The sequence below is a fragment of the Crinia signifera genome, chromosome 4 (assembly GCF_055691185.1).
Source record: "Crinia signifera chromosome 4, ASM5569118v1, whole genome shotgun sequence".
NCBI classification, from domain to species: Eukaryota; Metazoa; Chordata; class Amphibia; order Anura; family Myobatrachidae; genus Crinia; species Crinia signifera.
The window spans coordinates 111950641-111976458 of record NC_139220.1 but is presented as its reverse complement, the minus strand read 5'-3'; the positions used below and the strand labels follow the sequence as shown (position 1 = coordinate 111976458).

The following is a 25818-nucleotide window of genomic DNA, read 5'->3' as shown; positions in this document are numbered from 1 at the left end:
TCCTGGGGCTATTGTGACTTTCCATAGCTTCTCCCTCTTAAGCTGCATTTCCATAGCGAACTTCCATGTAGTATAATTCTCTGAGCCTTTGAGCTTTGGAAAGTTCATGCTATGCCCTGTACTGTGCATTCTCGTTAACTCTTCCACAAATGGCAATTTAGAAATAATTCCTTTGTGTTCTTTTATGTACTGCGCTAGCACTTTGTCTTCAGGGGGTTAATCTTCGCGCACGTGACGTGCTGGGCCCATAACCTATTGGCAGAGTGTATATAAGTACGTGCAGTGTGGTTGTTAGACCTCACACTTAGAAGATATAACCAGTTTGAAGGGTTTATTCAAGTGGCAGGCTTGTAGGTTACAACAGTACTTCATGAGTTAACTTCAAGCAGTAATACAACTTGTACATTTGGTAACGACAGTCTCTGGTTGTTACTTAGCTGTAGCGTTTTGGCGCGTGCAGGGTAAATGACAGTCTGCTGGTTTACGCTGCGGTATCTCTCCCAGTCTCGCTGCTGCCAATGATGACTGATCTCCCTGTGCAAAAGGTCACGCTGGTAACGGGATTACAGCGGGGGCTTGCTCCTATGCGCTCCGGTGCACGTGGAGCTACAAACAGCATGGATGGAGTCACATACGATCTGAGGCACACTCTAACGCGGGGACTTCCTCACAGGAAAGAGTAACGCTGCCAGCAGGGTCAGGGGTCTCTGCCCTGCTATTCGCTTAAGCGAGCTGTCACTCAGGGTGACACTTAACTACGTTGGCTGCAAGGGGAAAAGGAAGACTGTAAGTCTTACACTAAACAGTGTATGCGGAGACAGGCGCTGAGCGCTGCAATCTAACAGTATTGCCCTTCTGCATTCAATTGCTCATTTATGGAAACGCAGGTCAACTTTAGTACATAATACAACAAGCCCATCCAGTTTTTGAGGTGTCACGGGTAGCAGACTAATATGTTATTTTATCACATATCAGATAATCTGTGCCAAAATGCTGCATACAGCGCTTCGTCATTCCAGGAGAGTTCGGAGTCCAGAATTTGGAACTGTACAAGGTACTGACCAACACATCGAGATCCCTGATGAAGATGTAGTATATATGCAGAAGCTTTAGTCACCTACCCAGGCTCATCAAATACACCGGAATGTTGCCAAAAATTTCTTATCCCCCCTAATCTGGGGCTGAGCATGACAGGAGAGAGATAATGTATGCAACTTTAGTTCTCTCAAGAGGAAAGTTTCTGACACTGATTCAGGAATACCCTTTAGGAGACCCATCGGACTTTGCAGGTATTGGCAAATGCAGACGAGGAGCAGCTGTTGTGTAGTTGAGGCTTGTCTGAGGTCTGACTGGTAAGTGGAGGCCTCAGGTGTAGGGGCTGACTGGTAGGTAAACCTGGGAGCTGTGATAAGGCTCTTGTACATAGACCAATATATAGTAACCTTGACTGTACACCCGAAGGTGTGACCAGAATGGAGGAGAGCTAAGAGTGACAGTCCAACAAGACAGGATGGGCATGCTGTGTAGCCACGGGGATAGTGGTGTCGGGTGACCTCAGGAGAGACTGTGGAAATGCTGCACTGCTCACTGGACGCTGATGAAAGCAGACTTGGAGCGACAGCCCTGTCAGACTGAGTGGTAAGAAAGTCTGTTTTGTTACCCGGATTGTGACAAAGAGCATATTACTCCAGGTGCCATGGCTCGAGTGCCAGACAGGGTCCCGACAGTCAGGATCCCGACTGTAGGGATCCTGGCGTCGGGATCCCGACAGTCAAAATCCCGACACACGGGGGCCCGAAGGCCACCAGCTATTCTCCCTCGTGGGGGTCCACGACCCCCATAGAGGGAGAATAGAATAGCTGGCAAGCACAGCAATCCACCGTGCCCGCTGCGTGGCGAGCGCAGCAAGCCCACAAGGGTCTTTCTTGTGCTCACCATGCTGTCTGGGTCCGGCCAGTCGGGATCCCGACGTCGGGATAATGACTGTCGGGATCCTATACCACACCCCCATGGCTCTACACCTCTGCTTAGAGCTTAACAAGCAGCATAAGTTTATTCACAGCAATGCTAGAGATGTTGCATGTTTTGTATCAGCCAGCTCCTTAGTGAGTACCTGATGACAAAAAAGGATGGGGGTGGCAGAGCAAAAGTGATTGCACTATAAATGGGCATGTTGAGAAGATGGGCATGCCAAAAGCTCTCTGCACGTTTCTTTTTATTATATGTTATGTAACTATGAATACCATGGTACTTGCATAACACTTAGCAAGCTGGACATATTCAATGGCATCGTGAGTACGAAAAATAAGGTTAATAGAAGAATGCAATGTCTAGTAACCTGTAAAATCGAACACGTTTTCATTGGATTCCAACTCTATAACTTGTATTGTTCTTAAATGCTTGTTTTTGCTTTACTCCTAACTCAGAATCAGTACCATTGTATAGGTCATTTTATTAAACCTCAGACAGTATTGGAAAACATAAAGAATAACTAAAGCAATGCAAATCTAAGAATTAAGGATGAATGTCAGATATGCAGCCTTAAAGTTTTTGATGCTTCACATTTGGTGTGCACTACACTCTTGTTTAATACACAAATAAGGGGGAAAAGTTAATAATACATAGTGGATCTTGACTAGATCCAGAAGCATGAGAGGTGAGAGCTTACTATCATAAGTACCATATTGCTTTTTTAATTCTTTCCTCAGATAGGTACTGTGCAAAGAATATAAAGTGCCAGCTCCACCTAGTGTCAACTTGACATAATTACAATAGCTTTTTTAATCCATGAAGGAAATGAGAGAAAAAGGTAAAAAAGAAATATAAATGTTGGGTTTACTTAACTTGATAGAAATCTTAGTTTCTATCGTCTCCAAAGTAGTTGAAAAGAAATTTAATTAAAGACTAAAAACAAAACAATAATTATAATTTTGAAGGAATATATGTTGTTGTTCTTAATTTCAGACAAATAAAATACGGTACTTGTTTCCTAGCACGGTGACAATCGCGGGCATCGGGTGTCATTTTTAGTGGTCTGCGACGCGACCGACGCGATGCCCCCGATTTTCCCATTGAAATGCATTATAAAAAGTCAAAATCGCGTCGGTCGCGTCGTATGCGGCTAAAAAAGGCTTAAATGGTCCAGACGCGATGCCCCCGATTTCCCCATAGGGAACAATGTTAAATGCCTCAATTTAGCCGCGATGCCCCCGATTTCCCATAGGAATCAATGTTAAATGGCTCAATTTCACAAAATCATCATAGGGACCAATGGTAAATGGGCCAGAAACCCCCCAAAACACCCCTGAACAGTGAAATGTCACCACAAAAGTAGTTGACGCCACCCCACGATCAACGCAAACCCGAAGCGCGGCGAGCGCAGCGAGCCCGCGAGGGGCAGCGGTACGCGTCCTCCGACCTTTTCATACCCCCACTATCCACGTCGGCGTGGAGTTGAGAATAGAATAGTGTGGCGAGCGCAGCGAGCCACCGAGCCCAAAGCATGGCGAGCGCAGCGAGCCCCGCGAGGGGACGCGGATACCTTCACAGATAAACGCGTCCCTTCGCGGGCTTCACAGGTATCCGCGTCCCCTCGCGGGGCTTGCTGCGCTCGCCACGCTTCGGGAACGGTGGCTCGCTGCGCTCGCCACACTATTCTATTCTCAACTCCACGCCGACGTGGATAGTGGGGGTATGAAAAGGTCGGAGGACGCGTACCGCCGCCCCTCGCGGGCTCGCTGAGCTCGCCACGCTTCAGGTTCACGTTGATCGTGGGGTGGCGTCAACTACTTTTGGGGGGACATTTCACTGTTCAGGGGTGTTTTTTGGGTTTTCTGGCCCATTTACCATTGGTCCCTATGATGATTTGGGTAAATTGAGCCATTTAACATTGATTCCTATGGGAAATCGGGGGCATCGCGGCTAAATTGAGGCATTTAACATTGTTCCCTATGGGGAAATCGCGGGCATCGCGTCGGTACCATCGCACCCGATTTTTTAGTGCATGCGATGGCCGCGATGCCCCCGATTTTTCCTCACGATGCCCACGATCATGATCGTTGTGGCCGTGCTAGGAAACAAGTACCTAAAATACATTCAGAAAAATACATAAAAAAGTGAATATTAAGAAATCAAAACATGCAGACTGTTTTTTCACATTTGAATTCATATCATAAGGCCTGGTTTGCATGTACTGCAAATGTGTATCTGGTGACCTATTGTGTCCTATTTGGAGTCCCATATTCTGAGGAGAATACACCTATATCACAGCATCTGCCCAGCCTCCAAATACAGTGACACTTACACCTAAGCCTTTGTTTGGTGCAGAAGATACTGTTTGACTGAAAATGTGTCCACTTGAAAAATGCCCCATGTCCTGAATTACTGTCATCCGATGTTGTATACTTAGTTTTCTACAATATATATATATATATATATATATATATATAGCCACTCCAGATAGCGAGCACCAGCGGACTTAGCAGCAAAAAGTCATCCACAACCACACAGGGTTTGCAAGCTTTCGGGCTTCCTTTATTCCAGCCCTTCGTCAGGCAACAATCACAAAGGCACAATGTACAATACAGTTCTTAAATAGCAGTGTACATACCAACGTGGTCAGACGCCGTCCTGGCCCGCAGCTTGTGCGTCCGCCGGAAGTAGAGGGAGCACCCTCATCTATTCTCCCCGTTTCGCACCGCTGAGCGGTCACCATGGCGACGCAGGACACAAACAGTCTCTCATGCGCTGAAATAATGCGCTGTGACTGTTAAAAACAAACAAATACTTATAAAAATACAATACATACAAAAAACAAACATATACAAAGCAGGATCAACCTGGAAGAGAGTGCATGCACTACATACATTAATAGCCTACAGTTTTTTACTAGTGTGGGCATAAATATGAAAACGGGAATAGGTATCCATACACAGGCTATTTGCCTGGGAATAATACAGTAGCGACTAGTTTTATAGAAATGAAATAGATGACTTAATCTACAAAAATACTCATATTAAGATGGTCATTGAGACCTTTGGGCTTGACTGTATCTAGCAGATAAATCCACTTAGACTCAAGGCGAAGGAGACTTTTATGTCGATCTCCACGCCTTTTATCCTCAGGTACATGATCAATTATGACATGCTTAAAGCTAGCAAGACTATGTTTCATTTCAAGGAAATGTCTGGCAAGGGGCTGGTCCGATGGTTTTTCCCCCAGAGCTGCTCTTATAGTCGTCCGATGCATCGCCATCCTCTCCTTAAAGGGGCGGATGGTTTTGCCTATGTAGCATAAGCCACATGGGCATTTTACCATATATACTACATAGGGCGTACTACATGTCACAGCATGTCTGATCACGTACTTCTTTCCGGACTGAGGATGATAGAAATTTTTAGTGGCAATCATATGCTGGCACGTAGTACAGCCAACACACTTAAAACAACCTGGCTCATGTCTACGTGTTCTCTTGTCAGCCAGCATATGTTCACTAACATCACTATGTACCAGCCAGTCCCTTAAACTCTTTCCTTTTTTATAACAAGGCATGATTTTAGCCTGTTTGTTTTTTTAGGTCATTGTCATTCCCAATAACTGGCCACAACTTATTACTCCAGTATTTTACATCATGATGGGCAGTATTAAAATTTTGAACCCAATGGATCCTTTCACCCGTTTTCATGGCTGCAGACTTAGCAGGATTAACCAGGGCTTGTTCCCTGGTTACTTTGGCGACTTTCTTTCTGGCACCCTCCAATATATTGTCTGGGTACCCACGATTTTTAAATTTATCGGTCATACCATCAAAAGTCGTCTGTATTGCAGCCGAGTCACTGGTAATACGTTTTGCTCTCAGGTACTGAGAGTAGGGGAGACTACGGATAGTTGCAGGGGGGTGGTAGCTATCTGCCCTAAGCAACATGTTCCTATCAGTTTTTTTGGTATAAAGAGAAGTACAAATTTTGTTGTCAACAATCTTAATCAGAACATCCAAATACGCAATTTCTTCAAGATTCATCTGGAATGTGAACTTTATTGGACAATCTCTGCTGTTGATGTCTAAGACTAATTTTTCAAAATCATCGGGACGTCCCCTCCATAACAGGATGACATCGTCGATGTATCTTTTATAAAAAATTATCCTGTCTCTCACTTCCCTATTGAAGAAGAAGTCTTGCTCTATGTCTACCATGTAGGTGTTAGCATAAGCGGGGGCCACAGGGGATCCCATGGCACACCCGCTTACTTGGAGGTAGTACTTGTTGTTAAATAAAAAATAGTTTTTCGTAAGTACTACCTCAAGGAGTGACAGGAAAAAATTCACTTCTGGTCCATCATATTAGCGGATTGTCCAATATTAGTTTTTTAGCTGCCGCCAACCCCCCCTCATGGGGGATGTTGGTGTAGAGGCTGGTGATGTCCAGGGTGCACAGCCAGGTGCCATCTGGTACATCACCAACCTCCCGCAGCTTGAGCAACAAATCAGTGGTGTCTCTTAAATAGGTATCCCCACTCTGCACACACGGTTGGAGAAAAGCATCGAGATACTGAGAAATGTTGTTAAATAATCCACCCCGGGCGGATATTATTGGCCTGCCCGGGGGGTTCTCCAATCGTTTATGTATCTTCGGCAGTGTGTACAGAATGGGGACCCTAGGTTGAGACACTTTCAAAAAATCACCCACTTGTTCCGAAATGTGCATATTAAATACAGCACCATCAATCAATTTAAACACATCAGATTTATATCGGTCAGTAGGATCATTTTTCAACTCTAAGTAGACATTACCATCAGACAATTGCAGATAGATCTCATTGCAGTATTGGTGGACATTTTGCACAACTACCCCTCCCCCCTTGTCCGCAGACCTGATGACTATATCACGATAGCCATTCAGGTCTTTAAGTGCCTGCCACTCAACTTTAGACAAATTATTTCTTCTAGTAACCGACTGTTTCTGTGATTCCATTACTTGAGAGTCCAATGCTTTCAAATACCCCAGTATCGCCACATTATGGGTCACAGGGTCAAAAGTTGATTTATTGCAAAATCGTTTAGAAGGAAGTATATTCACTGTGTTTACAGGAATTGTATCAGTTCTTTTTTCAAAGAATTCTCTTAATTTTAGTTGTCGACCAAGATTGTATAAGTCTATCTTCCAATTAAGGCTGTTGAAGGGATTTGTTGGCACAAAACTTAACCCCTTGTTCAACACCTTAATCTCATTCTCTGTCAAAGTCCTGTCAGATTAATTAAATACCTGATTTATTTGTTGCGTGTCCTTTTCTTGGTGGCCGCGGTATCGTTTGCCGCATCTCCTGGTACGTTTCTGGCTCGGCCTCTGCCACGTCGTGTAGTCACACCTAAAGGGTGCTTAGCTCCAGCATAATTCTGGCGGGCAGAGTCATCACCTGAGGAGGAGGGAGCATCACTTGAATAATTAGCTTGAAAACGACCTCTACGCTGGTTGTAATTTCTGGTATTAGTTCTTGAATCAGCCTTGCCAGACAGCCATCTATACACCTGATGTTCAGAATAATCTCTGTTCACAGTGTCTAGCTTCCTCTTTTTAAAGGCAACCAGTTCATTTCTATAGGTCAACAATTGAGAGTTTATTTTCTCCATCCAATCCTGCGTTTTATCTTGTAACAGGATTTTTTTATTCATTCCCTCATACTCCTTTATTTTATCACGTACTAGCTTCAATTCTCGGCCGGCTTCTTCCACTACAATGGTCATCAGATCTAGCGAGCATTTATTCAACACCGCGATCCATTTGCGACAAAATTCGCCATTATGGCGACCGATCGTAGGTGCATTATTTACCCGGAAACCCCGGGGTATTTTTTTATCACGCACATAGTCCGACAATGTAATGCCATGCAACAAAAAGTCTATTTCCTTCTTTTTCAAACGCAATAATTGAAAATAAACATCATCAGCTGTAGCATCTCCCAAGGAATCAGCAAACTTTTCAGTAAACAGGATGGCCTCAGTTTCACTTTCAGACAGGCTCTTAGTCTCATACAACGGCACCTGAGTCCAATCAAAACCACCAGCTTCATCCATAGCATATATAGCGTAATGCACAAGATATGTTTTAAACCACCACAGCTTCTCCTACTCTTGCCACAAGCAGGGATATGCTAGTGTGGTTTCAGCCTGGAAATCATGCACAAACAGTACACTGTATTTCAATGTTGGAGGTGCTGAACTGTCTAAGCAGTGTCACAAACCGCAGTCTGTATATCCACACTACTAATACATACAAGTCCAGTAGACGAGCACCCTCCTACAGCAGGACAGCAGCCGCAGTGCTTCAGCCAATATAATAATATAGCCACTCCAGATAGCGAGCACCAGCGGACTTAGCAGCAAAAAGTCATCCACAACCACACAGGGTTTGCAAGCTTTCGGGCTTCCTTTATTCCAGCCCTTCGTCAGGCAACAATCACAAAGGCACAATGTACAATACAGTTCTTAAATAGCAGTGTACATACCAACGTGGTCAGACGCCGTCCTGGCCCGCAGCGTGTGCGTCCGCCGGAAGTAGAGGGAGCACCCTCATCTATTCTCCCCGTTTCGCACCGCTGAGCGGTCACCATGGCGACGCAGGACACAAACAGTCTCTCATGCGCTGAAATAATGCGCTGTGACTGTTAAAAACAAACAAATACTTATAAAAATACAATACATACAAAAAACAAACATATACAAAGCGGTGCGAAACGGGGAGAATAGATGAGGGTGCTCCCTCTACTTCCGGCGGACGCACACGCTGCGGGCCAGGACGGCGTCTGACCACGTTGGTATGTACACTGCTATTTAAGAACTGTATTGTACATTGTGCCTTTGTGATTGTTGCCTGATGAAGGGCTGGAATAAAGGAAGCCCGAAAGCTTGCAAACCCTGTGTGGTTGTGGATGACTTTTTGCTGCTAAGTCCGCTGGTGCTCGCTATCTGGAGTGGCTATATTATTATATTGGCTGAAGCACTGCGGCTGCCAGGGGCGGATTGGGAATTAAAAGCAGCCCGGGAAATATCTTGAAGCAGCCCCAACGGGGGGTCCGATCCTGTTGCTCGCTGGAGGCGCGCGCAAATTTTTTTTGGGGTGGCCTAGCGATATGGGGGCGTGGCCTATTTAAACAAGGACACGCCCCATTTTTCACCGCTGTGGGGGCATGGCTAGTGGGTCTCTGAGGATGGCACAGAACGCAGAGTGTGAGGGGGGCATGGTGGCACAGGATGCAGAGTAGGAGGGGGAACGCATGTATATAATATATATACACCTATATTTATATATATATATATATATATATACTGTATAGATATAGACACACACAGCACAGCCTGGCTTAATACTGACTCACTGTACTGTTGTAACCCAAGCCAGGCTGCTGCTGCTCACTCTCCACCCGCCGCCGCCCATCAGATGGATCCCCAGCTGCCAGTGGCGTAACTAGAAATTTTGCCCCCCCCCCCCCCCCATACACCCAAAAAGTTTCTGGCGCCCACCCCCATACTTGAATTTATTTATATTTTTTTAAATACATGCTTGTTGCTGGGAGTTTCTATGCTACTTGCCAGGGGTTGCAGGCACTTTACAACCTGAGCTCCCCTAACAGACACTAAAGGCAATTTTTGCAGGGACACTTTAGACGGTAGGCAGACTACTTGGAATCTACCATGACCAGAGGCTGGCCGGCAGCTTTTATTCTGGAGGACAAGTGCAATCAAGTGGCCCTGGCATTTCCCTTTCTACCGCAAATCATCCCTCTGGCCTCTTCACTGTCCACCTCAAAGCAATCTTCCCCTGCATATACTGTATATACTGTGCTTGTGTTTTTTTATATATATGCAATGTATACTGAATACACTGTATATATTTTTTCACTATTTTCATGCTTGTTGCTGGGGGGTTCTATGCTTGTTGCCAGGGGGTCACATTGAAAGGGCCCCCCATTTTTACTACAATGCCCTTTAGAAGAGCATCAAAAAGAGTGAGGGGAGGGAGAGACAAAGAGGGTGTTAGGGGGAGGGAGAGAGGATTTCATGGAAAAAGACAGTTGAGAGAGAGAGGAGAAAGCGTGTGGATGTCAGAGCAAGGGATGAAAGGGGAAAGAGAGGGGGTATCAGGGAGAGAGATAAGGGAGGTCAGAGAGAAGGGAGGTGGGGGCTGGGGGTGAAAGTGGAGTGACAGGCTTTTGGAGCAGCCAGTGACTAGGTGCAGGGGGAGCTGTGGGCCCTGGAGATACTTTTTTTCCCCATAGCAGCTGCACCCTCGGTTGTTATGCCCGTGAATAGAGTAGCCTAAGGATTATGTAAAAGAACAGGGGAAGACAGAAGGAGTGGGGGGAAGAATAGAGGGAGAAAGAAGGAATAGGAGGAAGAATAGGGGGAGACAGAAGGAAAAGGAGGAAGAATAGGGGGAGACAGAAAGAATAGAAGGAAAAATAGGTGGAGACAGAAGGAATATGAGGAAGAATAGGGGGAGACAGAAGGAGTGGGGGGAAGAATAGGGGGAGACAGAAGGAATAGGAGGAAGAATAGGGGGAGACAGAAAGAAAAAGGAGGAAGAATAGGTGGAGACAGAAGGAATATGAGGAAGAATCGGGGGAGACAGAAAGAATAGGGGAAAGAATAGGGGGAGAGAGAAGAAATAGGTGGAAGAATTGGGGGAATCTGAACGAATATGAGGAAGAATAGGGGGAGACAGAAAGAATAGGGGGAAGAATAGGGGGAGAGAGAAGAAATAGGTGGAAGAATAGAGGGAGACTGAAGGATTAGGTGGAAAAATAGGGGGAGACAGAAGGAATAGGAGGAAGAATGAGACGGAGGTAATGGGGGGGGTATGGAAATATGGAAAACTGAAAGTAAAATGATCTCATCTGTTTTCTCTTACAGTGGTACAAATTCCCCCACTGGAAACCCTTCTACAGTACCACATTTATAGTTCAATCTAGGCAGCAGCAGATGTGTCACTTCTGCACTCCCCAGTGACCAGTCAGTATTCTACATACTACAGTACCACGAAGGATAAACACACACAACAGCTGCAGGAAGAGTAGGAACATAAAATCAGGCATGGAAGCAGGGAGGATGTGTAGCGAGTTACATCCCCATCACTCACCACCAGTCTTCTCACTTGGCGCTGCCGTGTCTGGCCATCCCTTGCTTCAGTTAGTTCTTCCCATGCTTTTTCATCAATTACAGCAGCCACCTGCCGGCTGAGATAATAGTGAGTGCAGTGCCTTTGCCGCATGCATTAATCCTGCTTGCTTGCCGGGCCAGCTCCTCCTCCTCTGCCTAGACCAGGGCAGAAACCAGGGTTTCTGGCACCCGGGGCAAGGCAGGCACTCAGACGCTGCCCGGCTGTTCCTGACCCGGCGTGTGGCCGGGAGAGGTCAGGTGGGGAGTGGGCTGTGTCCTGTCACTCACTGTCGGCATCACTGGGCGCCGTGACAGCGAGCGGATTCCGGCCTCTGACTGTTCTGACACTGGAGAGGTTCGGCGGTGAGTGGGTTCAAGCGCTAGAGATGCAGCTCTGCGGCCTGAGCAGCGTGACATATGGGTCGCGCTGCGCAGGCCTCAGCACTGCACCTCCTGCGCCGGAACCCGTTTGCGGCGCCTGACACAGCAATTACCTCCATCCAGGGTCACAGCGGCCACCAAAGTAAGGAGGACAAGGGCGTTTTTTTTTGGGATGCCAATCCCGGGATCCCGGGATTGAGCATTTTTCAATCCTGATTCCCGGGATTGAAAAAATGCCCCGGGATTGGCATCCCTACTTGGCATCTCCTCATTCCTATGTCTATACCTGGGCCAATGACACTGAAGGAATCAGGTGGCCCCGCCCCCTCCTAGTAGGACACTGCTGCCATCTTCCCTTTCTGTGATTATGCAGGATGGTCCCATGAAATGATCAGGTCCTGGGAGCATGGCCGAGAGGTATGCCAGACCCAAGTAACATTTGGGGGTGTGGCCTAATCACGGGGGCGTGGCTACGTCCCGCGATTAGGCCACACCCCCAAAATGTGCCAAATGTTAGGGGGAGGGGGGGAGACCCTCTAAAGAAGTTAAGGCCGGGGGGAGTGTTATTGTGCCCCCACCCAGCAATAGCAGCACACATATACAGCATGTGTGCATTGTGCTGTCAGCATGAGCTCTCACGCTGTCAGTGAGATGGTCATGCTGAGCCCAATGTCAGCAGCACAGCACAATGCACAAGCTATAGGTGTGTGTGTGATCCTGCGGGGGGAGGGGGGTTGGGGGTGTCAGATCAGGGTCCCTGCTCGGCACCACTAGCAAGAAGCCCAGGTAATTGTACCCCCCCCCCCCCCCCCTGCCCCCTGTGGCCCTGTCTGAAACACATTCCCCCAGAGTTTCCCTTAGTTTCAGTCACCTTCATTCTTTTCTGTGACTGGCTGCTTCTTATCTGGGAGGCAGTCTGGCAGAGCTTCTGGCCGGGAGGGGAAGTACGAGAGGCAGGAACATCATGTTCAGGCAGAGTCAGCAGATCACTGTGCCGAGTCCCTGCGCTCCCGTGGAGCTGGCTCCCCCCCCACTGCTAGGGTTGCCATAGTTACGCCACTGCCAGCCGCCCAGTCCAGAGTGCTGCCTTCTGGGGGATCACATGACCGGCGCAGCCACCAGCCGGCTTCATCCGTCCTCCTACAAGTACCGCGGGAGACGCTGTGTGCAGCTGCGCATGCACACCAGGCCTCCCGCGGCCATTTTACATTTGGGCAACCCGAGGCTGGCTGCGGCCATGTTGAATAAGGGCATAGTGCTGCGGCCGCGGCTGCTAACAGCGTAAATGGTGGTCCGCGGCCCAGCAGGGAGGGTGAGCGGCCCAATTTTACCTAAATGAGCCGGCCCACCGGGAAAATGCCCGGTTTCCCGGCAGGCCAATCCGCCCCTGGCGGCTGCTGTCCTGCTGTAGGAGGGTGCTCGTCTACTGGACTTGTATGTATTAGTAGTGTGGATATACAGACTGCGGTTTGTGACACTGCTTAGACAGTTCAGCACCTCCAACATTGAAATACAGTGTACTGTTTGTGCATGATTTCCAGGCTGAAACCACACTAGCATATCCCTGCTTGTGGCAAGAGTAGGAGAAGCTGTGGTGGTTTAAAACATATCTTGTGCATTACGCTATATATGCTATGGATGAAGCTGGTGGTTTTGATTGGACTCAGGTGCCGTTGTATGAGACTAAGAGCCTGTCTGAAAGTGAAACTGAGGCCATCCTGTTTACTGAAAAGTTTGCTGATTCCTTGGGAGATGCTACAGCTGATGATGTTTATTTTCAATTATTGCGTTTGAAAAAGAAGGAAATAGACTTTTTGTTGCATGGCATTACATTGTCGGACTATGTGCGTGATAAAAAAATACCCCGGGGTTTCCGGGTAAATAATGCACCTACGATCGGTCGCCATAATGGCGAATTTTGTCGCAAATGGATCGCGGTGTTGAATAAATGCTCGCTAGATCTGATGACCATTGTAGTGGAAGAAGCCGGCCGAGAATTGAAGCTAGTACGTGATAAAATAAAGGAGTATGAGGGAATGAATAAAAAAATCCTGTTACAAGATAAAACGCAGGATTGGATGGAGAAAATAAACTCTCAATTGTTGACCTATAGAAATGAACTGGTTGCCTTTAAAAAGAGGAAGCTAGACACTGTGAACAGAGATTATTCTGAACATCAGGTGTATAGATGGCTGTCTGGCAAGGCTGATTCAAGAACTAATACCAGAAATTACAACCAGCGTAGAGGTCGTTTTCAAGCTAATTATTCAAGTGATGCTCCCTCCTCCTCAGGTGATGACTCTGCCCGCCAGAATTATGCTGGAGCTAAGCACCCTTTAGGTGTGACTACACGACGTGGCAGAGGCCGAGCCAGAAACGTACCAGGAGAGGCGGCAAACGATACCGCGGCCACCAAGAAAAGGACACGCAACAAATAAATCAGGTATTTAATTTATCTGACAGGACTTTGACAGAGAATGAGATTAAGGTGTTGAACAAGGGGTTAAGTTTTGTGCCAACAAATCCCTTCAACAGCCTTAATTGGAAGATAGACTTATACAATCTTGGTCGACAACTAAAATTAAGAGAATTCTTTGAAAAAAGAACTGATACAATTCCTGTAAACACAGTGAATATACTTCCTTCTAAACGATTTTGCAATAAATCAACTTTTGACCCTGTGACCCATAATGTGGCGATACTGGGGTATTTGAAAGCATTGGACTCTCAAGTAATGGAATCACAGAAACAGTCGGTTACTAGAAGAAATAATTTGTCTAAAGTTGAGTGGCAGGCACTTAAAGACCTGAATGGCTATCGTGATATAGGAGGTTATTCTGATCGGAGCGGCCAAACGTGCGTACGTTCGCCATTACCGCACGCTAGCCGTACGCGGCCGTTAGGGTTAAGTCCACCCACAAATCAGCCGCTTACGTACGGCCAGAAATACCGTAGAAGGGGAGTGGCGTACAAATGAGCGTACGGCAACGTACGCGGACGGGCCAGCCCTTGCACTCCGACAACAGGCGTACAACTGAGCGTACGGCGCCGTCTACGGCCGTCTTTCCTCCGTCTCCCCACCGCCTTCTTGCGGAGATCTGAGCGTACGCCAGTTTGCACGGACGGGTCCCTATTGTTTTCAATGGAAAACTCAGCTTATGTCACCGCTCGTGAGAGTGAGCGTACGTCCGTGCACGCTGGCATACCCTTCACATATATGGACCTGCAAATCTTGCCTCTCAACTACTAATCTGACAATTGATTAATTAATCTATTTGTTATTCACTTATTGTTTTCTATTAACTCAATTGTCTACCTTAATAAAGACCTAATAAAACTACATTTTAACCCACATTACATGTATATTTGTTATGTTCTAATGTGGCATTTTAATCACTATCTATGTGTCCCCATATTGCTGTTACTTTTAAATCAAGTTATGTTGGTGTTTCTGTATATGTACTAAATTATGTACGTAATTACTTTGTCCAAAATGTGTAACATGTATACCTACCCTGATGTTATGTGTGATGTTTTAATCGAACAACATTAAACATTCATGCATTTTCACTATGTGTTATTTTACTCAAAAACACACACATTCACACATCAATCATTACCCCTCACCTCAAATTACAAGTATAACTTACAGTACACATCTGTATGTACCTACCCTTACACGCCCTCTAACATATTTATTAGTAAAAACACAGGCAATTTCGAACTGTAATCAAACTTTTATTGGATACAAAAATAAAAAGGGGGGGGGGATAAATAAAAAATTAAAGGCGGGCCTCCAGAAGCCCAAAAAGGAGCTGGAGGTAGACAAGGGTCAGCATTATTTCCCTCATTATTGCTGCCACCTCCTCCTGCTGCTGTTCAGTGTCTGTAATGAAGGGATAAAACAAAAAATTAATATATAACATACACAAATGTTTGTTGTATTTGTACATAATAAAAAGTTCAGAGTTATGTGTGAAGGCCACATACATTTAGAAACTACATTGAAGATGGGTCTGCTGTAAACACAGTACTAAAAAAAAATATGTTAACACACACATACTGTACATAGTAAATAACATTAATTCAATTACTCCTTCATCAATGAATGTATGCTGTATCCCAATTGGTACTTTGTTTTTGGGGGACTGTCCTCTAACCTCACAATTAGCCTGTGCTATTTAAGGGTTATGACATTGTTGTGGCTTAAGCACTCCTTACTATTTTAAATTTAGGACATTGCTGTACAAATTATAGGCCTACAGCTATGTTTGTAAAGCATGCATCCGCATGGCCTCACACACTATTACCAAAACAATCTCTACATTTAAGTTGCACCAGTGGCAGATTAAGCCTTTGACGGGCCCGGGGTACTTTAGAGCGGGGGGCCCCCTTGCACTTGTCATTACTGGCCGCACACTGCATGGGCGAATATTATACTGTCAAAACATAGAGTAAAGGCAGAATAAACTTGGTCAATGGTTACCTGCAGGGGATATATATATATATATATATATATATATATATATATATATATATAGACAGGGGGTTGGCGGCACTCGGAATAATATATATATATATATACACACACCACATGAAAAGCCTGTGTTTGTCCCTCTGCCCCTTACTCTGGAGGAGACCTCACAGTCCTAGTGCTGCCTCTGATTAAAAACCCTCCTATGACTAAGCTGCTGCTGCTGTTCTCCATGGACCTGAGAAGCATGTAATGAGCTCCACCAATCAGAGCTCAGCACAAACTTCTCAGCCTCTATCCTCTGGTGCAAAGTGTCATGGGACTTAGTCAACTCCCAGAAATGCACTGCACACTTGTGCAATCAGTGTGCCTTGGCTCCCGATGCTCAGCACCATAAATCATTGTCACATTGGCAGATAGGTCAAGCTGCAGCACTACCCCACCCATGCACAAAACATTTAGCTAAAAAAAAACAAAACATAACTTAAACATTTTATTTTTAAAAAATACATGACAACCACAGGGGGCCCCTAGCTAGAGGGGGGCCCAGGGGCACTGACCCCTTGCGCCTCCATTATAATCCGGCCCTGTGTTGCACATCATGCTGGGAACTGGAGTTACCAAACACCTGGAGCCACATAACTACCACACCACTAATGTCGGATATCTCATTGGATGTACTGTTATGTCAATTATTCAAGGGGTGAGGCATGGCCACACTCAAAAAAACCACCAAGGGGAGCCTTGTTCCTGGAGAAGGACCGGACACACCTCATGGTCGGCCTGCAGTGATATGTTGCAACTAATGTTGATGTTGGATACACATATGTGGTTGTTGTGATTGTTTATGTGTAGAAATGTGTAGGTCAACATTAGACACATTATTTACTTACGGCTACTTGAGCCATCCTGGGCGCCGCTGGTTGGCTGTGCAGTGGTTGGGGGGGGCAGGAGCAAGGTGGATGGTCCTGTAGTTTGGCCCGAGGTAGTGGGTGTGAGTGGGGAGTGGAGAGGTTTGGGGGTGGGTGGTGGAGAGGTGTAGGGGGGTAGGAAATGGGGTGGGGAGGGGGGGGGTTGTGGAGGGGGTGGGGGTTGTGGAGGGGGTGGGGGTTGTGGAGGGGGAAGGGGATGGGGAAATGGTGTGGGTCCAAACTGCACCCAGTGTCTCCTCTTCTTCCTCCTCCTCTTCTTCTTCCTCCTCCTCTTCTTCCTCCTCCTCCTCTTCCTCCTCCTCTTTCTTCTCCTCCTCCTCCTCCTCTTCCTCCTCCTCTTCTTCCTCCTCCTCCTCTTCCTCCTCCTCTTTCTTCTCCTCCTCCTCCTCCTCTTCCTCCTCCTCTTCTTCCTCCTCCTCCTCTTCCTCCTCCAGGGCTGCCTGGTCCCGGGTTGCCTGGTCCCGGGCTGCCTGCTCCCGGGCTTCCATACGTGCCCTTGCCCGTGCTGAAATGTTCATGTTGATGGCATAGAAATCGAAGATTGGGTTTCATAAAAAAGGGGGAAAGAAAAATTCACATTAGTCATGCTCATAACCTTTAAAATTATCATTGCTGTGATATTTCAGACATTTATCATGCAAACTATTTGATATCCTACACCCAAAAACTGATCAACTACTTAAACCCCCCCTATACACCCCCTATACACCCCCTATACACCCATATACCCCCATATACCCATATACCCCCCATATACACCCATATACCCCCCATATACACCCATATACACCCATATACACCCATATACCCCCCATATACACCCATATACCCCCCATATACACCCATATACCCCCCATATACACCCATATACACCCATATACCCCCCATATACACCCATATACCCCCATATACCCATATACCCCCCATATACACCCATATACCCCCCATATACACCCATATACCCCCATATACACCCATATACACCCATATACCCCCCATATACACCCATATACACCCATATACCCCCCATATACACCCATATACCCCCCATATACACCCATATACCCCCCATATACACCCATATACACCCATATACCCATATACCCCCCATATACACCCATATACCCCCCATATACACCCATATACCCCCATATACCCATATACCCCCCATATACACCCATATACCCCCCATATACACCCATATACCCCCATATACACCCATATACCCCCCATATACACCCATATACCCCCCATATACACCCATATACCCCCATATACACCCATATACACCCATATACCCCCCATATACACCCCATATACACCCCCATACTCAGGAACATATTTATAAAAAGTACACAAAACATTGCTAAAAAACGCTGACATACTAGTAATCAAAACTTACATCGGGCAATATGGCGGCGAAGGCTGCTGAGTAAAACCGGCTGCCGCCGGCGCAGGTCTGACCAGCGCCGCTCAACCTGCCCCAGGCTTCTGCGGACGCCGGTCGTAGAGAAGATGAGGCGGCGGGCAGCAGTATACGCCCGCCGCTTGTCGGCATTACTGACATATGGGCCCCTGGGCCCCAGGTGACGGTCCATCACTTCCACCAGGGCCAAAAGCTCTGAGGTGGAAAAGGGCCTAGCTCTTGGACAAGTCATATTGGCAATGGCGCAGTTATTAATTGCAGGTACATATATCACTTTTGGTGCTTGCTGATTGGTCGAAAAAATTGTTTGTTTGGTATTAACTTTATTAATCCTTCTTACATTAACAAACTGGATGCGAATAGAAACTTACGCGGACCATTCCGATATACACACACCACAACCAACAGCATGCATTCAATGAAGAGAGAAGTACTGTATTTACAGTGTGCGGAAAATAATAAACGCAACCCTCTACTTATAACTACGCTGCTTAAAGGGGGCACGATACACCGATATGCATGGAGAGGAGTACTGTATATACAGTAGGCGGAAAATAATACACGCAACCCTCTACTTATAACTACGCTGCTTAAAGGGGGCACGATACACCGATATGCATGGAGAGGAGTACTGTATATACAGTAGGCGGAAAATAATACACGCAACCCTCTACTTATAACTACGCTGCCTAAAGGGCCACAATGCAACATGTTGCTGTATGACAATTTCATACACATTACATATGTAAGGAAAGCATTATAACGTGATGTTTTGAAATGTGACTCACAAAGCATACACGAACTCCAACAGATACCAGCTGACAACACTCATCATTGGAATGACAGGTGCACACATTTCACGATGTAGCCCACAATGCTCCACAACCTGTGTATATACATATACGGGTGATTGATCAGGTGCATTGAGACCTGCGTAATTTAAGCGGCAATTATCGGCGGGAAATATCGGCGTAAATTTGCATCTACCTTGCGGGGAAAAATATACGCCCCCTTGTTCGTGGCGGGAGATTAACATATAAATATTCAGTCAGATGCAGCCCACAATTGCTGCAAACATGTCTGACTCTGACGATTCAGCAGCAGAGGACGCTCTGCAGAGAGCACAAGCCGAATCCCTGCTTGAAGCATTACAGAAGAGGGAACAGGAGCGGAGAAGGAGGGCCCAAGAGAGGAGTCGCCTGCAAGATCAAGCGGGCCCCTCAGTAACAGGCCCTGGTGAACCTCCACCAGCTCCACAAGGGCCAAGCAACCAGCCAGAACAAGAGGTTGCATCTCTCCAAACAGGTGTGACCCAGCAGGTGCATGGTGAGAGAGCTGGGGCCACCAGAAAACGTGCTGCAACATCTAGGGTGATGACTGAGCAGGATACCACCACCAGAAGGAGAAACCCTGCATTTGTAGAGGCCGAAATGCGAATTCTAGTGCCCAGGGCACGTGAATGGATTGAATTGGCAACCAGGAAGCCGGGTGCCAGTGCAAGGAGAAACCTTTGGGACAAGATCACAGAGGAAGTGAACCAGGTGTCACCAGTGGTCAGAACTTGGGACGCGGTGAAGAAAAGGTTAGTGTGTTTGTCAGGGCAATTTTTCAGCAGTCTCCAGCAGGAACTGAGGCCCTTATTCTAGTTCACTCTTTCTGCCCAAATATTTCTTAGATGGACAAAACCATGTGCACTGCAGGTGAGGCAGGTGTTACTTGTGCAGAGATAATCCGATTTGGGTGGGGTTTTACACCTGCCTCACCTGCAGTGCACATGGTTTTGTCCATCAAAGAATTATTTGGCCACACATGGCAAAAAAACATAAGATCACCCACACTAGGAAATGTCACGTAGCTAGGGGTACCACCTAGTCCCTTTAATTCCGGACACATATTAATTACACAGGTTCTGTGGCTGGCTGACTTCAAGACTCCACTTCACCTAATTTTAAACTGCCACAGAACCTGTGTAAGTAACATGTGTCCGGAATTAAAGGGACTAGGTGGTAACCCTACACGTAGCACAGTGGTGCACATATCTCATGGTGATATTTGTATTTTTAAACTTGTAGGTGGACTGACTTCAAAAGTGCCCTGAAGAGGAAGATGACTGACCGGTACAACCACAGCATGTCCACCGGGAACGGTCCTATGCCTGACCATTTGGAGTATACCCCCCTGGAGCTGGACTCCTGTGATGCCATCGATGTGGGGGAGATCAGGGGGATCTCCAATATGGACAGTGAGCTCCCGGCGGAGGTCTTTGCTGCTGCTTTTGATGGTAAGTCACAGTAATGCATTGTATTTAGAAAGATATTTTTTATTGCGTATGTGATGGTGACATTGTTTTCAATTCTTATCCTAGCAGAAGCAGAAAGTCAGGATGTACCAGCAGCATCTTCCTCTGCAGAGCCACAGGTGGAGCAGGTGGTCCAGCCTCCACCAAGACGTCGCCCCCAGCCCCAGCCACAGGAGACATTGAGTGAGAGCCTGTTGGTGACGCTGGACAGGATCGAGCAGCAAGGGGTGGATGCTGCGATCCGTCAGCAGCAGGTGGGGGATTTTCTGGCGGAGTGGAAGGCCACAAACCAGCTGCAGGTTGAGGCGTTGAACCGCATTAATGAAACTCTGGCGGCTGGCATGCTAAGCATTGGCCAACACCTCAGCCGCCAGAATGAACTTATTGCGGAGCAGCTGTCCACCGCCAGGTCCCTAAGGGACAATCCCCCATCTGCTGCCCCACCCCAAGCTGCTCCCCAACCTTCCACCTCGGCTGACCCTCCTGTGTCGACTAGGGGAAGACGCCGAAAGCCAGCTGAGCCAAAGGCCCCTGTCCCCAAGGCCCCATCTAAAAGGGGAAAAAAAGGGCCCAAATGAGACCTGGTTCACTTCCTCTGTGATTGGAGGCCAAAGGTTTAAATTGCACTGGACATCCGCTTCCTGAGTTGCCCATCGATCCATTTGCGTGCCATGGGCATGAAAGTTCGTATTTTGACCTCTACAAATGCAGGATTTTTTTTTTTGGTGGTGTGTATCTTGCTTAGTATTCACCCTGGTTGTTGCAGTACGTATTCTGGTGTCCCCATTTCTTTCACCATTGCATTTGCAGGGTAACACATGTTTGGAGATATGCAACCTCTTGTTCTGGCTGTTTTATTATTTGTGTGTCTATTTTATTTGTTTATTTGATTAAAGTGTCAAGCTGTGATGCTGAACAGCAAATAAATTTATTTTACAAATTAAAACAAAATTGTGGTATGTGTAATTTCTTGTGTGAAACAAATACTAGATTTATGTGTACTTACTGACCAGGGTATTTTTAAACATTTGTGGAAGTGTGGTGGAAGTTTCCCATGTGTAACCCTCTCCATGGCCATTCCCATGTTCCTATCCAACTTTTCCCTGCTAATTAGTTTGTGTCAGCACATGTGCAGAGCAACTTAATAGGTGAGAAAGCAGTTTGTGTGCAGGTGAGGTAGCTCCTACAGTAGTAGGTAAAAGCAGGTCCAGAACAATGCTTTCCTCATGGAGTGGGTGAGGCAGACAAACAAGGGTGAAAAGGTACATTTGTGTAGGAATGCATATGTGTCCTCCCTAAAAAAAGATGTGTGAATGGGCCAAACATGATAAATTAGCTTGTGAACAAACATGCATAACTTTTAAAATATATATGATTTGACAGTGTCATAAGCAGATGTAGGAATCCTTTGTTAGAGAGATGAGAGTGCAATAATGTGATTGGTGGCATCTTACATCCAGAGTGTAGTGAAATCCAAATCATAGCAGATGAGATAGTGGTACAGGTCATAATTTTGGGTACTATACAAAGATTGTGTGGAAAATAGTGGTCATGGGCTTCAAACATTGCTGAAACATCCTTTGTAGGTGTTAGATGTGGTTTATGTTATTGTATCCTAAATACAAAACCTATGTTAGTATTAGAGTGAACACGTTGACACATGTCGACTTGTTTATATTGAGTGTGCTACTGCGTAAAGTCTATGAAAGCAGGTAGTGAATGTGTCTGTTTAGCAAATACCTACCTTAGCGTATAAAAAGATTCTTACCTTAAATTAAACAAACCTTTAAATGTGGAGAAGTATAGAAACATAAGCTTCCAATGTGTTTGCGTGCTGCATGTGTGGCTTGCAGGCAGTGAAATCATGGTTTGGAGTTAATAGACTGCAGCATTGCTTATTACATTCAGGTGTATGTGTTTGAGTAGTAATCAGCGTTAATTAGCCAACTCAGGCGCACGCTGGCAAGCGGTATCTGTAGGGGTGGTTTTAGCTGGCGGTTGGCGGCCGCCTGTTTGGTGTCCGAAACGAACGGTGCCTTAGTCGATCGTGCGGTAGTAGCACCGCTCATTTTGGGTGCACACCCCCGTGTACGCCCATATTTACGCCCATTTTCCCTCATTATTTCGGCCGCTCCCATCAACACACCCCTATGCCGCCCCATTACCCGTACGCTCGCGTACAGGTTTTTTCGCACGTTGTGACACCGGCCGTAAGCGTTGTGGAGTGTTCGCGCCGGCGCATTAGCGTATCTGCACATGCGCAGATCGTAAAAAACCCCGGGACGTACGCGTACGGCCCGGACGCTCCAACCAGAATAAGGCCCATAGTCATCAGGTCTGCGGACAAGGGGGGAGGGGTAGTTGTGCAAAATGTCCACCAATACTGCAATGAGATCTATCTGCAATTGTCTGATGGTAATGTCTACTTAGAGTTGAAAAATGATCCTACTGACCGATATAAATCTGATGTGTTTAAATTGATTGATGGTGCTGTATTTAATATGCACATTTCGGAACAAGTGGGTGATTTTTTGAAAGTGTCTCAACCTAGGGTCCCCATTCTGTACACACTGCCGAAGATACATAAACGATTGGAGAACCCCCCGGGCAGGCCAATAATATCCGCCCGGGGTGGATTATTTAACAACATTTCTCAGTATCTCGATGCTTTTCTCCAACCGTGTGTGCAGAGTGGGGATACCTATTTAAGAGACACCACTGATTTGTTGCTCAAGCTGCGGGAGGTTGGTGATGTACCAGATGGCACCTGGCTGTGCACCCTGGACATCACCAGCCTCTACACCAACATCCCCCATGAGGGGGGGTTGGCGGCAGCTAAAAAACTAATATTGGACAATCCGCTATATGATGGACCAGAAGTGAATTTTTTCCTGTCACTCCTTGAGGTAGTACTTACGAAAAACTATTTTTTATTTAACAACAAGTACTACCTCCAAGTAAGCGGGTGTGCCATGGGATCCCCTGTGGCCCCCGCTTACGCTAACACCTACATGGTAGACATAGAGCAAGACTTCTTCTTCAATAGGGAAGTGAGAGACAGGATAATTTTTTATAAAAGATACATCGACGATGTCATCCTGTTATGGAGGGGACGTCCCGATGATTTTGAAAAATTAGTCTTAGACATCAACAGCAGAGATTGTCCAATAAAGTTCACATTCCAGATGAATCTTGAAGAAATTGCGTATTTGGATGTTCTGATTAAGATTGTTGACAACAAAATTTGTACTTCTCTTTATACCAAAAAAACTGATAGGAACATGTTGCTTAGGGCAGATAGCTACCACCCCCCTGCAACTATCCGTAGTCTCCCCTACTCTCAGTACCTGAGAGCAAAACGTATTACCAAAGACTCGGCTGCAATACAGACGACTTTTGATGGTATGACCGATAAATTTAAAAATCGTGGGTACCCAGACAATATATTGGAGGGTGCCAGAAAGAAAGTCACCAAAGTAACCAGGGAACAAGCCCTGGTTAATCCTGCTAAGTCTGCAGCCATGAAAACGGGTGAAAGGATCCATTGGGTTCAAAATTTTAATACTGCCCATCATGATGTAAAATACTGGAGTAATAAGTTGTGGCCAGTTATTGGGAATGACAATGACCTAAAAAAACTCAAACAGGCTAAAATCATGCCTTGTTATAAAAAAGGAAAGAGTTTAAGGGACTGGCTGGTACATAGTGATGTTAGTGAACATATGCTGGCTGACAAGAGAACACGTAGACATGAGCCAGGTTGTTTTAAGTGTGTTGGCTGTACTACGTGCCAGCATATGATTGCCACTAAAAATTTCTATCATCCTCAGTCCGGAAAGAAGTACGTGATCAGACATGCTGTGACATGTAGTACGCCCTATGTAGTATATATGGTAAAATGCCCATGTGGCTTATGCTACATAGGCAAAACCATCCGCCCCTTTAAGGAGAGGATGGCGATGCATCGGACGACTATAAGAGCAGCTCTGGGGGGAAAACCATCGGACCAGCCCCTTGCCAGACATTTCCTTGAAATGAAACATAGTCTTGCTAGCTTTAAGCATGTCATAATTGATCATGTACCTGAGGATAAAAGGCGTGGAGATCGACATAAAAGTCTCCTTCGCCTTGAGTCTAAGTGGATTTATCTGCTAGATACAGTCAAGCCCAAAGGTCTCAATGACCATCTTAATATGAGTATTTTTGTAGATTAAGTCATCTATTTCATTTCTATAAAACTAGTCGCTACTGTATTATTCCCAGGCAAATAGCCTGTGTATGGATACCTATTCCCGTTTTCATATTTATGCCCACACTAGTAAAAAACTGTAGGCTATTAATGTATGTAGTGCATGCACTCTCTTCCAGGTTGATCCTGCTTTGTATATGTTTGTTTTTTGTATGTATTGTATTTTTATAAGTATTTGTTTGTTTTTAACAGTCACAGCGCATTATTTCAGCGCATGAGAGACTGTTTGTGTCCTGCGTCGCCATGGTGACCGCTCAGCGGTGCGAAACGGGGAGAATAGATGAGGGTGCTCCCTCTACTTCCGGCGGACGCACACGCTGCGGGCCAGGACGGCGTCTGACCACGTTGGTATGTACACTGCTATTTAAGAACTGTATTGTACATTGTGCCTTTGTGATTGTTGCCTGACGAAGGGCTGGAATAAAGGAAGCCCGAAAGCTTGCAAACCCTGTGTGGTTGTGGATGACTTTTTGCTGCTAAGTCCGCTGGTGCTCGCTATCTGGAGTGGCTATATTATTATATTGGCTGAAGCACTGCGGCTGCTGTCCTGCTGTAGGAGGGTGCTCGTCTACTGGACTTGTATATATATATATATATATATATATATATATATATATATATATAGAAATCCGGAAGGGCCGTCACTCTGGACTGAAGTGAGCTGAAGTCAGTAACTTGCCCCGGTGCCAACTTGCAGAGAGCAGCAACGTAGCAGTGCCCACAGAATATGGAGAGGAAATAACTGGGCACTCGAGGACTCACAGATGCAGTACAAGTACAGTACTTCACACTGTCTGCACTTGGTCCCGACGAAACGTTGATGACGCCTGTAAGACCTTCTATGGATTAAATTGGTCCTGTTTTACCTGCATCTGTGAGTCCTCGAGTGCCCAGTTATTTCCTCT

At 46.2% G+C, this 25818-nt stretch overlaps 2 long non-coding RNA genes across 2 annotated transcripts; one reads left to right on the top strand and one right to left on the bottom strand.

The window, feature by feature from the left end:
* Positions 1-4622: 4622 nt before the first annotated feature.
* Positions 4623-12567, bottom strand: LOC146072399 (uncharacterized). Its single transcript, XR_014473108.1, has 4 exons — positions 12405-12567; positions 11133-11229; positions 7263-7413; positions 4623-4765 (listed from the first exon to the last, which is right to left on the bottom strand). It is a non-coding gene; the product is annotated as an uncharacterized LOC146072399 (long non-coding RNA).
* Positions 11874-25258, top strand: LOC146072400 (uncharacterized). The gene is made up of 3 exons (XR_014473109.1): positions 11874-11950; positions 13826-13976; positions 25106-25258. It is a non-coding gene; the product is annotated as an uncharacterized LOC146072400 (long non-coding RNA).
* The last annotated feature ends 560 nt before the right edge of the window (positions 25259-25818 follow it).